Here is a 13,552-nt window from a genome sequence, read left to right on the forward strand (position 1 = left end):
GTACTAACGTTGTTGCTTGACTTCGGTGATCGGACGAGAACGGCAGATTTTTTTTTTTTTTTCCTTCCTTTTTGTTTATTTATTTACTTTGTGGAATTTACCACTGCTACTAAACAGTAGGCCCTGACGTATTTCAGAACTCATCTGTCGATTCGTAGTGTGTTGTTATTTTCGAGGCGTTCTAGCACTCTTGTTTCGCGCATTCTTGCTCAAACTGAGTTCATTACTGTAGTTTCGTATCTTACGTTTGATACAGTACTTTAAAATGCTTGTGGAAGCATCTTTGTCACACCTGAAAGTTAGTATGAAAAAGAGGCCTCGCAGGTGTGGCGACGTAAAAGTTAAAAAATGAGATAGAGCCAACAGCACCCGGTGTTCCCAGGCGGTCACCCATCCAAGTACTAACCGGGCCCGATGTTGCTTAACTTCGGTGATCGGACGAGAACCGGTGTATTCAACATGGTATGGCCGTTGGCGTCCTTATAACGTAGCCGCACGGCAGAAGAAGCATTCGCCCCTTCTCCCAACACACGCAATCGCCGTTTTCCGTGGCACATTTGACGCAAAGCACGTCCTTCCACCTCGAAGGCGACGCGCAGTGCGGCGCGCCGCCACGTGGGTGAGACGCACAACACAGCACAGCTGCTCGTTGCACCGCCTGTCTATCATTCGTTTGGTTGGTGCGTGCGGCCTCCGACACTCGCGGGCGACGCATCTTGTGGGGCTTGCGCGTGGCCGGGCGGCGGGGGGACCGCGCGGGGTGTGGCAGTGTCCTGCTGGACCGACGGAAGCTTTCTCACCTGCCTGACACACGCCGCGCCGCGCTTTTCAGATATTTGCGTAATTTGCGCGGTGCACTCTCGCCTGTCCCCTCCCCTTCCGTCCCGACTTGTCTCGACTTTGCTCGACTGCCGCTCGCTGCCGCTCGGGTCGCGGTCCATATGACGGCACAAGCACGACAAACATCTGCGAGACGGGCGCGGGCCTGACCGGCGTGTCCGAGACGCCGTGGGCGGCCGTTGGGAGCTACTAGAGCAGCGCTGTGGCGTGCCATGGAAACAAGGACAGAAGACACAGGAGGTTCGACAAAGCATCCAAAACAATAAGCCCCGTCGTATTCCGGAACACTTTCGCCGTTTCATACTGTTTTGTTATTTCCAGAGACACTTTGGAAATCTTCCTAGGCACACTCTTCTTCAAACTGAGTTTCTTAACATCGTACCTTATGCTTAATACAACAGTTTTAAATCACTGTGGAAACATCTTTGTCACATCGCAAAGGCAGCATGAAAAGAGGGCTGGCAGGGGTAGCGACTAAAAAGCAAAAAATGAAGGCAGCCAGAGTTCCCAGGCGGTCACCGATCCGAGTACTAACGTTGTTGCTTGACTTCGGTGATCGGACGAGAACGGCAGATTTTTTTTTTTTTTCCTTCCTTTTTGTTTATTTATTTACTTTGTGGAATTTACCACTGCTACTAAACAGTAGGCCCTGACGTATTTCAGAACTCATCTGTCGATTCGTAGTGTGTTGTTATTTTCGAGGCGTTCTAGCACTCTTGTTTCGCGCATTCTTGCTCAAACTGAGTTCATTACTGTAGTTTCGTATCTTACGTTTGATACAGTACTTTAAAATGCTTGTGGAAGCATCTTTGTCACACCTGAAAGTTAGTATGAAAAAGAGGCCTCGCAGGTGTGGCGACGTAAAAGTTAAAAAATGAGATAGAGCCAACAGCACCCGGTGTTCCCAGGCGGTCACCCATCCAAGTACTAACCGGGCCCGATGTTGCTTAACTTCGGTGATCGGACGAGAACCGGTGTATTCAACATGGTATGGCCGTTGGCGTCCTTATAACGTAGCCGCACGGCAGAAGAAGCATTCGCCCCTTCTCCCAACACACGCAATCGCCGTTTTCCGTGGCACATTTGACGCAAAGCACGTCCTTCCACCTCGAAGGCGACGCGCAGTGCGGCGCGCCGCCACGTGGGTGAGACGCACAACACAGCACAGCTGCTCGTTGCACCGCCTGTCTATCATTCGTTTGGTTGGTGCGTGCGGCCTCCGACACTCGCGGGCGACGCATCTTGTGGGGCTTGCGCGTGGCCGGGCGGCGGGGGGACCGCGCGGGGTGTGGCAGTGTCCTGCTGGACCGACGGAAGCTTTCTCACCTGCCTGACACACGCCGCGCCGCGCTTTTCAGATATTTGCGTAATTTGCGCGGTGCACTCTCGCCTGTCCCCTCCCCTTCCGTCCCGACTTGTCTCGACTTTGCTCGACTGCCGCTCGCTGCCGCTCGGGTCGCGGTCCATATGACGGCACAAGCACGACAAACATCTGCGAGACGGGCGCGGGCCTGACCGGCGTGTCCGAGACGCCGTGGGCGGCCGTTGGGAGCTACTAGAGCAGCGCTGTGGCGTGCCATGGAAACAAGGACAGAAGACACAGGAGGTTCGACAAAGCATCCAAAACAATAAGCCCCGTCGTATTCCGGAACACTTTCGCCGTTTCATACTGTTTTGTTATTTCCAGAGACACTTTGGAAATCTTCCTAGGCACACTCTTCTTCAAACTGAGTTTCTTAACATCGTACCTTATGCTTAATACAACAGTTTTAAATCACTGTGGAAACATCTTTGTCACATCGCAAAGGCAGCATGAAAAGAGGGCTGGCAGGGGTAGCGACTAAAAAGCAAAAAATGAAGGCAGCCAGAGTTCCCAGGCGGTCACCGATCCGAGTACTAACGTTGTTGCTTGACTTCGGTGATCGGACGAGAACGGCAGATTTTTTTTTTTTTTTCCTTCCTTTTTGTTTATTTATTTACTTTGTGGAATTTACCACTGCTACTAAACAGTAGGCCCTGACGTATTTCAGAACTCATCTGTCGATTCGTAGTGTGTTGTTATTTTCGAGGCGTTCTAGCACTCTTGTTTCGCGCATTCTTGCTCAAACTGAGTTCATTACTGTAGTTTCGTATCTTACGTTTGATACAGTACTTTAAAATGCTTGTGGAAGCATCTTTGTCACACCTGAAAGTTAGTATGAAAAAGAGGCCTCGCAGGTGTGGCGACGTAAAAGTTAAAAAATGAGATAGAGCCAACAGCACCTTTTTTTTTTTTTTTTTTTAACGTAATAAACTTTTATTTACAAAATAAACAATTACAGTTATGAGATTCGAAGGTACTTTCAATTTCTATTTCTGTTAGTTATCCAGTCTTTTTCTTTTCTTTTCTGGTATGTAACTTTGTTGCAATTGTCTGTTTCGTTATATGTTGTGCGTTTGCAGGTTGATTTACACAGTTGCACTGATTTGTAAGTCAGTGGAGCAAATTATTTCATTTTTCAGTTTTGTTTGCATTTTTGTTAAATTTTATGGGTTACTGTTACAAACACTTCTAGGTTCTTGATTCTATGTGGAGTTATTGGTCTGGTGCCATTATGTGGCATGTTACTATTATTAGAGTTGTCTTATTGGCTAAGGCTTACATCTAGGAGACAAAGGACAATTGACAAATATGAATGAATGGATATTGTATATATATATAGGGAAGGTGTCCACGAGATGGTGATTGAGGGGAAGAGAGCGAGAGAGAGAGCGAGATAGCGAGAGAGAGAGAGAGAGAGAGAGAGATAGAGGGAGAGAGAGAGCGAGAGAGAGAGAGAGAGAGAGAGAGATAGTGAGAGGGCGATATGGAACACATATGAGACACAATTAAAGAAAACTCAATAAGTGGACAAATATAATCTAGGTAAGCTTAATTATGATTAGATATGAATTGGATATAGCTGTTTCTTTTGTTAGTCTACTCACATAGTCATCTTCGGCGTATCAAGTGATGTTTCGCACATTTTTATGATCGCTACCTGGATATGCACTATATGCGTAGGCGTAGCACTCATCTACTAATATTTACACTTTTTGCGTTTCGGACACTGTGTTTGCACTGCACAAATTTTACTCCGGACTCATTTTTAACACAAAACACTTTGGGGTCGTTGGAGGGTCTCTGCGTCGGCGACGACGGAGGCGTGGAGCACTAGGGGGGGGCGTGGTGTGGCGGCGTCGGCGGCGGCGGCGTCGGTGGCAGCTGCGGCGGCGGCGGCGGCAGCTGCGGCGGCGGCGGCGGCAGCTGCGGCGGCGGCGGCGGCAGCTGCGGCGGCGGCGGCGGCCGGTGTTCCCAGGCGGTCACCCATCCAAGTACTAACCGGGCCCGATGTTGCTTAACTTCGGTGATCGGACGAGAACCGGTGTATTCAACATGGTATGGCCGTTGGCGTCCTTATAACGTAGCCGCACGGCAGAAGAAGCATTCGCCCCTTCTCCCAACACACGCAATCGCCGTTTTCCGTGGCACATTTGACGCAAAGCACGTCCTTCCACCTCGAAGGCGACGCGCAGTGCGGCGCGCCGCCACGTGGGTGAGACGCACGCGCGTGGCCGGGCGGCGGGGGGACCGCGCGGGGTGTGGCAGTGTCCTGCTGGACCGACGGAAGCTTTCTCACCTGCCTGACACACGCCGCGCCGCGCTTTTCAGATATTTGCGTAATTTGCGCGGTGCACTCTCGCCTGTCCCCTCCCCTTCCGTCCCGACTTGTCTCGACTTTGCTCGACTGCCGCTCGCTGCCGCTCGGGTCGCGGTCCATATGACGGCACAAGCACGACAAACATCTGCGAGACGGGCGCGGGCCTGACCGGCGTGTCCGAGACGCCGTGGGCGGCCGTTGGGAGCTACTAGAGCAGCGCTGTGGCGTGCCATGGAAACAAGGACAGAAGACACAGGAGGTTCGACAAAGCATCCAAAACAATAAGCCCCGTCGTATTCCGGAACACTTTCGCCGTTTCATACTGTTTTGTTATTTCCAGAGACACTTTGGAAATCTTCCTAGGCACACTCTTCTTCAAACTGAGTTTCTTAACATCGTACCTTATGCTTAATACAACAGTTTTAAATCACTGTGGAAACATCTTTGTCACATCGCAAAGGCAGCATGAAAAGAGGGCTGGCAGGGGTAGCGACTAAAAAGCAAAAAATGAAGGCAGCCAGAGTTCCCAGGCGGTCACCGATCCGAGTACTAACGTTGTTGCTTGACTTCGGTGATCGGACGAGAACGGCAGATTTTTTTTTTTTTCCTTCCTTTTTGTTTATTTATTTACTTTGTGGAATTTACCACTGCTACTAAACAGTAGGCCCTGACGTATTTCAGAACTCATCTGTCGATTCGTAGTGTGTTGTTATTTTCGAGGCGTTCTAGCACTCTTGTTTCGCGCATTCTTGCTCAAACTGAGTTCATTACTGTAGTTTCGTATCTTACGTTTGATACAGTACTTTAAAATGCTTGTGGAAGCATCTTTGTCACACCTGAAAGTTAGTATGAAAAAGAGGCCTCGCAGGTGTGGCGACGTAAAAGTTAAAAAATGAGATAGAGCCAACAGCACCCGGTGTTCCCAGGCGGTCACCCATCCAAGTACTAACCGGGCCCGATGTTGCTTAACTTCGGTGATCGGACGAGAACCGGTGTATTCAACATGGTATGGCCGTTGGCGTCCTTATAACGTAGCCGCACGGCAGAAGAAGCATTCGCCCCTTCTCCCAACACACGCAATCGCCGTTTTCCGTGGCACATTTGACGCAAAGCACGTCCTTCCACCTCGAAGGCGACGCGCAGTGCGGCGCGCCGCCACGTGGGTGAGACGCACAACACAGCACAGCTGCTCGTTGCACCGCCTGTCTATCATTCGTTTGGTTGGTGCGTGCGGCCTCCGACACTCGCGGGCGACGCATCTTGTGGGGCTTGCGCGTGGCCGGGCGGCGGGGGGACCGCGCGGGGTGTGGCAGTGTCCTGCTGGACCGACGGAAGCTTTCTCACCTGCCTGACACACGCCGCGCCGCGCTTTTCAGATATTTGCGTAATTTGCGCGGTGCACTCTCGCCTGTCCCCTCCCCTTCCGTCCCGACTTGTCTCGACTTTGCTCGACTGCCGCTCGCTGCCGCTCGGGTCGCGGTCCATATGACGGCACAAGCACGACAAACATCTGCGAGACGGGCGCGGGCCTGACCGGCGTGTCCGAGACGCCGTGGGCGGCCGTTGGGAGCTACTAGAGCAGCGCTGTGGCGTGCCATGGAAACAAGGACAGAAGACACAGGAGGTTCGACAAAGCATCCAAAACAATAAGCCCCGTCGTATTCCGGAACACTTTCGCCGTTTCATACTGTTTTGTTATTTCCAGAGACACTTTGGAAATCTTCCTAGGCACACTCTTCTTCAAACTGAGTTTCTTAACATCGTACCTTATGCTTAATACAACAGTTTTAAATCACTGTGGAAACATCTTTGTCACATCGCAAAGGCAGCATGAAAAGAGGGCTGGCAGGGGTAGCGACTAAAAAGCAAAAAATGAAGGCAGCCAGAGTTCCCAGGCGGTCACCGATCCGAGTACTAACGTTGTTGCTTGACTTCGGTGATCGGACGAGAACGGCAGATTTTTTTTTTTTTTTTCCTTCCTTTTTGTTTATTTATTTACTTTGTGGAATTTACCACTGCTACTAAACAGTAGGCCCTGACGTATTTCAGAACTCATCTGTCGATTCGTAGTGTGTTGTTATTTTCGAGGCGTTCTAGCACTCTTGTTTCGCGCATTCTTGCTCAAACTGAGTTCATTACTGTAGTTTCGTATCTTACGTTTGATACAGTACTTTAAAATGCTTGTGGAAGCATCTTTGTCACACCTGAAAGTTAGTATGAAAAAGAGGCCTCGCAGGTGTGGCGACGTAAAAGTTAAAAAATGAGATAGAGCCAACAGCACCCGGTGTTCCCAGGCGGTCACCCATCCAAGTACTAACCGGGCCCGATGTTGCTTAACTTCGGTGATCGGACGAGAACCGGTGTATTCAACATGGTATGGCCGTTGGCGTCCTTATAACGTAGCCGCACGGCAGAAGAAGCATTCGCCCCTTCTCCCAACACACGCAATCGCCGTTTTCCGTGGCACATTTGACGCAAAGCACGTCCTTCCACCTCGAAGGCGACGCGCAGTGCGGCGCGCCGCCACGTGGGTGAGACGCACAACACAGCACAGCTGCTCGTTGCACCGCCTGTCTATCATTCGTTTGGTTGGTGCGTGCGGCCTCCGACACTCGCGGGCGACGCATCTTGTGGGGCTTGCGCGTGGCCGGGCGGCGGGGGGACCGCGCGGGGTGTGGCAGTGTCCTGCTGGACCGACGGAAGCTTTCTCACCTGCCTGACACACGCCGCGCCGCGCTTTTCAGATATTTGCGTAATTTGCGCGGTGCACTCTCGCCTGTCCCCTCCCCTTCCGTCCCGACTTGTCTCGACTTTGCTCGACTGCCGCTCGCTGCCGCTCGGGTCGCGGTCCATATGACGGCACAAGCACGACAAACATCTGCGAGACGGGCGCGGGCCTGACCGGCGTGTCCGAGACGCCGTGGGCGGCCGTTGGGAGCTACTAGAGCAGCGCTGTGGCGTGCCATGGAAACAAGGACAGAAGACACAGGAGGTTCGACAAAGCATCCAAAACAATAAGCCCCGTCGTATTCCGGAACACTTTCGCCGTTTCATACTGTTTTGTTATTTCCAGAGACACTTTGGAAATCTTCCTAGGCACACTCTTCTTCAAACTGAGTTTCTTAACATCGTACCTTATGCTTAATACAACAGTTTTAAATCACTGTGGAAACATCTTTGTCACATCGCAAAGGCAGCATGAAAAGAGGGCTGGCAGGGGTAGCGACTAAAAAGCAAAAAATGAAGGCAGCCAGAGATCCCAGGCGGTCACCGATCCGAGTACTAACGTTGTTGCTTGACTTCGGTGATCGGACGAGAACGGCAGATTTTTTTTTTTTTTTTTCCTTCCTTTTTGTTTATTTATTTACTTTGTGGAATTTACCACTGCTACTAAACAGTAGGCCCTGACGTATTTCAGAACTCATCTGTCGATTCGTAGTGTGTTGTTATTTTCGAGGCGTTCTAGCACTCTTGTTTCGCGCATTCTTGCTCAAACTGAGTTCATTACTGTAGTTTCGTATCTTACGTTTGATACAGTACTTTAAAATGCTTGTGGAAGCATCTTTGTCACACCTGAAAGTTAGTATGAAAAAGAGGCCTCGCAGGTGTGGCGACGTAAAAGTTAAAAAATGAGATAGAGCCAACAGCACCCGGTGTTCCCAGGCGGTCACCCATCCAAGTACTAACCGGGCCCGATGTTGCTTAACTTCGGTGATCGGACGAGAACCGGTGTATTCAACATGGTATGGCCGTTGGCGTCCTTATAACGTAGCCGCACGGCAGAAGAAGCATTCGCCCCTTCTCCCAACACACGCAATCGCCGTTTTCCGTGGCACATTTGACGCAAAGCACGTCCTTCCACCTCGAAGGCGACGCGCAGTGCGGCGCGCCGCCACGTGGGTGAGACGCACAACACAGCACAGCTGCTCGTTGCACCGCCTGTCTATCATTCGTTTGGTTGGTGCGTGCGGCCTCCGACACTCGCGGGCGACGCATCTTGTGGGGCTTGCGCGTGGCCGGGCGGCGGGGGGACCGCGCGGGGTGTGGCAGTGTCCTGCTGGACCGACGGAAGCTTTCTCACCTGCCTGACACACGCCGCGCCGCGCTTTTCAGATATTTGCGTAATTTGCGCGGTGCACTCTCGCCTGTCCCCTCCCCTTCCGTCCCGACTTGTCTCGACTTTGCTCGACTGCCGCTCGCTGCCGCTCGGGTCGCGGTCCATATGACGGCACAAGCACGACAAACATCTGCGAGACGGGCGCGGGCCTGACCGGCGTGTCCGAGACGCCGTGGGCGGCCGTTGGGAGCTACTAGAGCAGCGCTGTGGCGTGCCATGGAAACAAGGACAGAAGACACAGGAGGTTCGACAAAGCATCCAAAACAATAAGCCCCGTCGTATTCCGGAACACTTTCGCCGTTTCATACTGTTTTGTTATTTCCAGAGACACTTTGGAAATCTTCCTAGGCACACTCTTCTTCAAACTGAGTTTCTTAACATCGTACCTTATGCTTAATACAACAGTTTTAAATCACTGTGGAAACATCTTTGTCACATCGCAAAGGCAGCATGAAAAGAGGGCTGGCAGGGGTAGCGACTAAAAAGCAAAAAATGAAGGCAGCCAGAGTTCCCAGGCGGTCACCGATCCGAGTACTAACGTTGTTGCTTGACTTCGGTGATCGGACGAGAACGGCAGATTTTTTTTTTTTTTTCCTTCCTTTTTGTTTATTTATTTACTTTGTGGAATTTACCACTGCTACTAAACAGTAGGCCCTGACGTATTTCAGAACTCATCTGTCGATTCGTAGTGTGTTGTTATTTTCGAGGCGTTCTAGCACTCTTGTTTCGCGCATTCTTGCTCAAACTGAGTTCATTACTGTAGTTTCGTATCTTACGTTTGATACAGTACTTTAAAATGCTTGTGGAAGCATCTTTGTCACACCTGAAAGTTAGTATGAAAAAGAGGCCTCGCAGGTGTGGCGACGTAAAAGTTAAAAAATGAGATAGAGCCAACAGCACCCGGTGTTCCCAGGCGGTCACCCATCCAAGTACTAACCGGGCCCGATGTTGCTTAACTTCGGTGATCGGACGAGAACCGGTGTATTCAACATGGTATGGCCGTTGGCGTCCTTATAACGTAGCCGCACGGCAGAAGAAGCATTCGCCCCTTCTCCCAACACACGCAATCGCCGTTTTCCGTGGCACATTTGACGCAAAGCACGTCCTTCCACCTCGAAGGCGACGCGCAGTGCGGCGCGCCGCCACGTGGGTGAGACGCACAACACAGCACAGCTGCTCGTTGCACCGCCTGTCTATCATTCGTTTGGTTGGTGCGTGCGGCCTCCGACACTCGCGGGCGACGCATCTTGTGGGGCTTGCGCGTGGCCGGGCGGCGGGGGGACCGCGCGGGGTGTGGCAGTGTCCTGCTGGACCGACGGAAGCTTTCTCACCTGCCTGACACACGCCGCGCCGCGCTTTTCAGATATTTGCGTAATTTGCGCGGTGCACTCTCGCCTGTCCCCTCCCCTTCCGTCCCGACTTGTCTCGACTTTGCTCGACTGCCGCTCGCTGCCGCTCGGGTCGCGGTCCATATGACGGCACAAGCACGACAAACATCTGCGAGACGGGCGCGGGCCTGACCGGCGTGTCCGAGACGCCGTGGGCGGCCGTTGGGAGCTACTAGAGCAGCGCTGTGGCGTGCCATGGAAACAAGGACAGAAGACACAGGAGGTTCGACAAAGCATCCAAAACAATAAGCCCCGTCGTATTCCGGAACACTTTCGCCGTTTCATACTGTTTTGTTATTTCCAGAGACACTTTGGAAATCTTCCTAGGCACACTCTTCTTCAAACTGAGTTTCTTAACATCGTACCTTATGCTTAATACAACAGTTTTAAATCACTGTGGAAACATCTTTGTCACATCGCAAAGGCAGCATGAAAAGAGGGCTGGCAGGGGTAGCGACTAAAAAGCAAAAAATGAAGGCAGCCAGAGTTCCCAGGCGGTCACCGATCCGAGTACTAACGTTGTTGCTTGACTTCGGTGATCGGACGAGAACGGCAGATTTTTTTTTTTTTTTCCTTCCTTTTTGTTTATTTATTTACTTTGTGGAATTTACCACTGCTACTAAACAGTAGGCCCTGACGTATTTCAGAACTCATCTGTCGATTCGTAGTGTGTTGTTATTTTCGAGGCGTTCTAGCACTCTTGTTTCGCGCATTCTTGCTCAAACTGAGTTCATTACTGTAGTTTCGTATCTTACGTTTGATACAGTACTTTAAAATGCTTGTGGAAGCATCTTTGTCACACCTGAAAGTTAGTATGAAAAAGAGGCCTCGCAGGTGTGGCGACGTAAAAGTTAAAAAATGAGATAGAGCCAACAGCACCCGGTGTTCCCAGGCGGTCACCCATCCAAGTACTAACCGGGCCCGATGTTGCTTAACTTCGGTGATCGGACGAGAACCGGTGTATTCAACATGGTATGGCCGTTGGCGTCCTTATAACGTAGCCGCACGGCAGAAGAAGCATTCGCCCCTTCTCCCAACACACGCAATCGCCGTTTTCCGTGGCACATTTGACGCAAAGCACGTCCTTCCACCTCGAAGGCGACGCGCAGTGCGGCGCGCCGCCACGTGGGTGAGACGCACAACACAGCACAGCTGCTCGTTGCACCGCCTGTCTATCATTCGTTTGGTTGGTGCGTGCGGCCTCCGACACTCGCGGGCGACGCATCTTGTGGGGCTTGCGCGTGGCCGGGCGGCGGGGGGACCGCGCGGGGTGTGGCAGTGTCCTGCTGGACCGACGGAAGCTTTCTCACCTGCCTGACACACGCCGCGCCGCGCTTTTCAGATATTTGCGTAATTTGCGCGGTGCACTCTCGCCTGTCCCCTCCCCTTCCGTCCCGACTTGTCTCGACTTTGCTCGACTGCCGCTCGCTGCCGCTCGGGTCGCGGTCCATATGACGGCACAAGCACGACAAACATCTGCGAGACGGGCGCGGGCCTGACCGGCGTGTCCGAGACGCCGTGGGCGGCCGTTGGGAGCTACTAGAGCAGCGCTGTGGCGTGCCATGGAAACAAGGACAGAAGACACAGGAGGTTCGACAAAGCATCCAAAACAATAAGCCCCGTCGTATTCCGGAACACTTTCGCCGTTTCATACTGTTTTGTTATTTCCAGAGACACTTTGGAAATCTTCCTAGGCACACTCTTCTTCAAACTGAGTTTCTTAACATCGTACCTTATGCTTAATACAACAGTTTTAAATCACTGTGGAAACATCTTTGTCACATCGCAAAGGCAGCATGAAAAGAGGGCTGGCAGGGGTAGCGACTAAAAAGCAAAAAATGAAGGCAGCCAGAGTTCCCAGGCGGTCACCGATCCGAGTACTAACGTTGTTGCTTGACTTCGGTGATCGGACGAGAACGGCAGATTTTTTTTTTTTTTTCCTTCCTTTTTGTTTATTTATTTACTTTGTGGAATTTACCACTGCTACTAAACAGTAGGCCCTGACGTATTTCAGAACTCATCTGTCGATTCGTAGTGTGTTGTTATTTTCGAGGCGTTCTAGCACTCTTGTTTCGCGCATTCTTGCTCAAACTGAGTTCATTACTGTAGTTTCGTATCTTACGTTTGATACAGTACTTTAAAATGCTTGTGGAAGCATCTTTGTCACACCTGAAAGTTAGTATGAAAAAGAGGCCTCGCAGGTGTGGCGACGTAAAAGTTAAAAAATGAGATAGAGCCAACAGCACCCGGTGTTCCCAGGCGGTCACCCATCCAAGTACTAACCGGGCCCGATGTTGCTTAACTTCGGTGATCGGACGAGAACCGGTGTATTCAACATGGTATGGCCGTTGGCGTCCTTATAACGTAGCCGCACGGCAGAAGAAGCATTCGCCCCTTCTCCCAACACACGCAATCGCCGTTTTCCGTGGCACATTTGACGCAAAGCACGTCCTTCCACCTCGAAGGCGACGCGCAGTGCGGCGCGCCGCCACGTGGGTGAGACGCACAACACAGCACAGCTGCTCGTTGCACCGCCTGTCTATCATTCGTTTGGTTGGTGCGTGCGGCCTCCGACACTCGCGGGCGACGCATCTCGACTTTGCTCGACTGCCGCTCGCTGCCGCTCGGGTCGCGGTCCATATGACGGCACAAGCACGACAAACATCTGCGAGACGGGCGCGGGCCTGACCGGCGTGTCCGAGACGCCGTGGGCGGCCGTTGGGAGCTACTAGAGCAGCGCTGTGGCGTGCCATGGAAACAAGGACAGAAGACACAGGAGGTTCGACAAAGCATCCAAAACAATAAGCCCCGTCGTATTCCGGAACACTTTCGCCGTTTCATACTGTTTTGTTATTTCCAGAGACACTTTGGAAATCTTCCTAGGCACACTCTTCTTCAAACTGAGTTTCTTAACATCGTACCTTATGCTTAATACAACAGTTTTAAATCACTGTGGAAACATCTTTGTCACATCGCAAAGGCAGCATGAAAAGAGGGCTGGCAGGGGTAGCGACTAAAAAGCAAAAAATGAAGGCAGCCAGAGTTCCCAGGCGGTCACCGATCCGAGTACTAACGTTGTTGCTTGACTTCGGTGATCGGACGAGAACGGCAGATTTTTTTTTTTTTTTTCCTTCCTTTTTGTTTATTTATTTACTTTGTGGAATTTACCACTGCTACTAAACAGTAGGCCCTGACGTATTTCAGAACTCATCTGTCGATTCGTAGTGTGTTGTTATTTTCGAGGCGTTCTAGCACTCTTGTTTCGCGCATTCTTGCTCAAACTGAGTTCATTACTGTAGTTTCGTATCTTACGTTTGATACAGTACTTTAAAATGCTTGTGGAAGCATCTTTGTCACACCTGAAAGTTAGTATGAAAAAGAGGCCTCGCAGGTGTGGCGACGTAAAAGTTAAAAAATGAGATAGAGCCAACAGCACCTTTTTTTTTTATTTTTTTTTTTTTTTTTTTTTTTTTTTTTTTTTTTTTTTCGGCGAGCTTCTCAGCTATAAATACATGCTGTTGGTAGTG

General features: G+C 51.1%; 9 non-coding genes across 9 annotated transcripts; all 9 read right to left on the reverse strand.

Moving 5' to 3' along the window:
• Nucleotides 1-357: 357 nt before the first annotated feature.
• On the reverse strand, nt 358-476 carry LOC126219110 (5S ribosomal RNA). The gene has a single exon (XR_007542603.1). It is a non-coding gene; the product is annotated as a 5S ribosomal RNA (ribosomal RNA).
• Nucleotides 477-1,723: 1,247 nt separating this feature from the next.
• LOC126219111 (5S ribosomal RNA) lies at nt 1,724-1,842 on the reverse strand. Its single transcript, XR_007542604.1, has one exon. It is a non-coding gene; the product is annotated as a 5S ribosomal RNA (ribosomal RNA).
• A 2,311-nt stretch (nt 1,843-4,153) lies between these two features.
• On the reverse strand, nt 4,154-4,272 carry LOC126219122 (5S ribosomal RNA). The gene has a single exon (XR_007542613.1). It is a non-coding gene; the product is annotated as a 5S ribosomal RNA (ribosomal RNA).
• Nucleotides 4,273-5,421: 1,149 nt separating this feature from the next.
• Nucleotides 5,422-5,540, reverse strand: LOC126219112 (5S ribosomal RNA). Its single transcript, XR_007542605.1, has one exon. It is a non-coding gene; the product is annotated as a 5S ribosomal RNA (ribosomal RNA).
• Nucleotides 5,541-6,789: 1,249 nt separating this feature from the next.
• Nucleotides 6,790-6,908, reverse strand: LOC126219114 (5S ribosomal RNA). The gene has a single exon (XR_007542607.1). It is a non-coding gene; the product is annotated as a 5S ribosomal RNA (ribosomal RNA).
• A 1,250-nt stretch (nt 6,909-8,158) lies between these two features.
• LOC126219115 (5S ribosomal RNA) lies at nt 8,159-8,277 on the reverse strand. Its single transcript, XR_007542608.1, has one exon. It is a non-coding gene; the product is annotated as a 5S ribosomal RNA (ribosomal RNA).
• Nucleotides 8,278-9,525: 1,248 nt separating this feature from the next.
• Nucleotides 9,526-9,644, reverse strand: LOC126219116 (5S ribosomal RNA). Its single transcript, XR_007542609.1, has one exon. It is a non-coding gene; the product is annotated as a 5S ribosomal RNA (ribosomal RNA).
• Nucleotides 9,645-10,892: 1,248 nt separating this feature from the next.
• LOC126219117 (5S ribosomal RNA) lies at nt 10,893-11,011 on the reverse strand. The gene has a single exon (XR_007542610.1). It is a non-coding gene; the product is annotated as a 5S ribosomal RNA (ribosomal RNA).
• Nucleotides 11,012-12,259: 1,248 nt separating this feature from the next.
• On the reverse strand, nt 12,260-12,378 carry LOC126219118 (5S ribosomal RNA). Its single transcript, XR_007542611.1, has one exon. It is a non-coding gene; the product is annotated as a 5S ribosomal RNA (ribosomal RNA).
• Between the last annotated feature and the right edge of the window lie 1,174 nt (nt 12,379-13,552).

The sequence above is a fragment of the Schistocerca nitens genome, unplaced genomic scaffold (assembly GCF_023898315.1).
Source record: "Schistocerca nitens isolate TAMUIC-IGC-003100 unplaced genomic scaffold, iqSchNite1.1 HiC_scaffold_159, whole genome shotgun sequence".
NCBI classification, from domain to species: Eukaryota; Metazoa; Arthropoda; class Insecta; order Orthoptera; family Acrididae; genus Schistocerca; species Schistocerca nitens.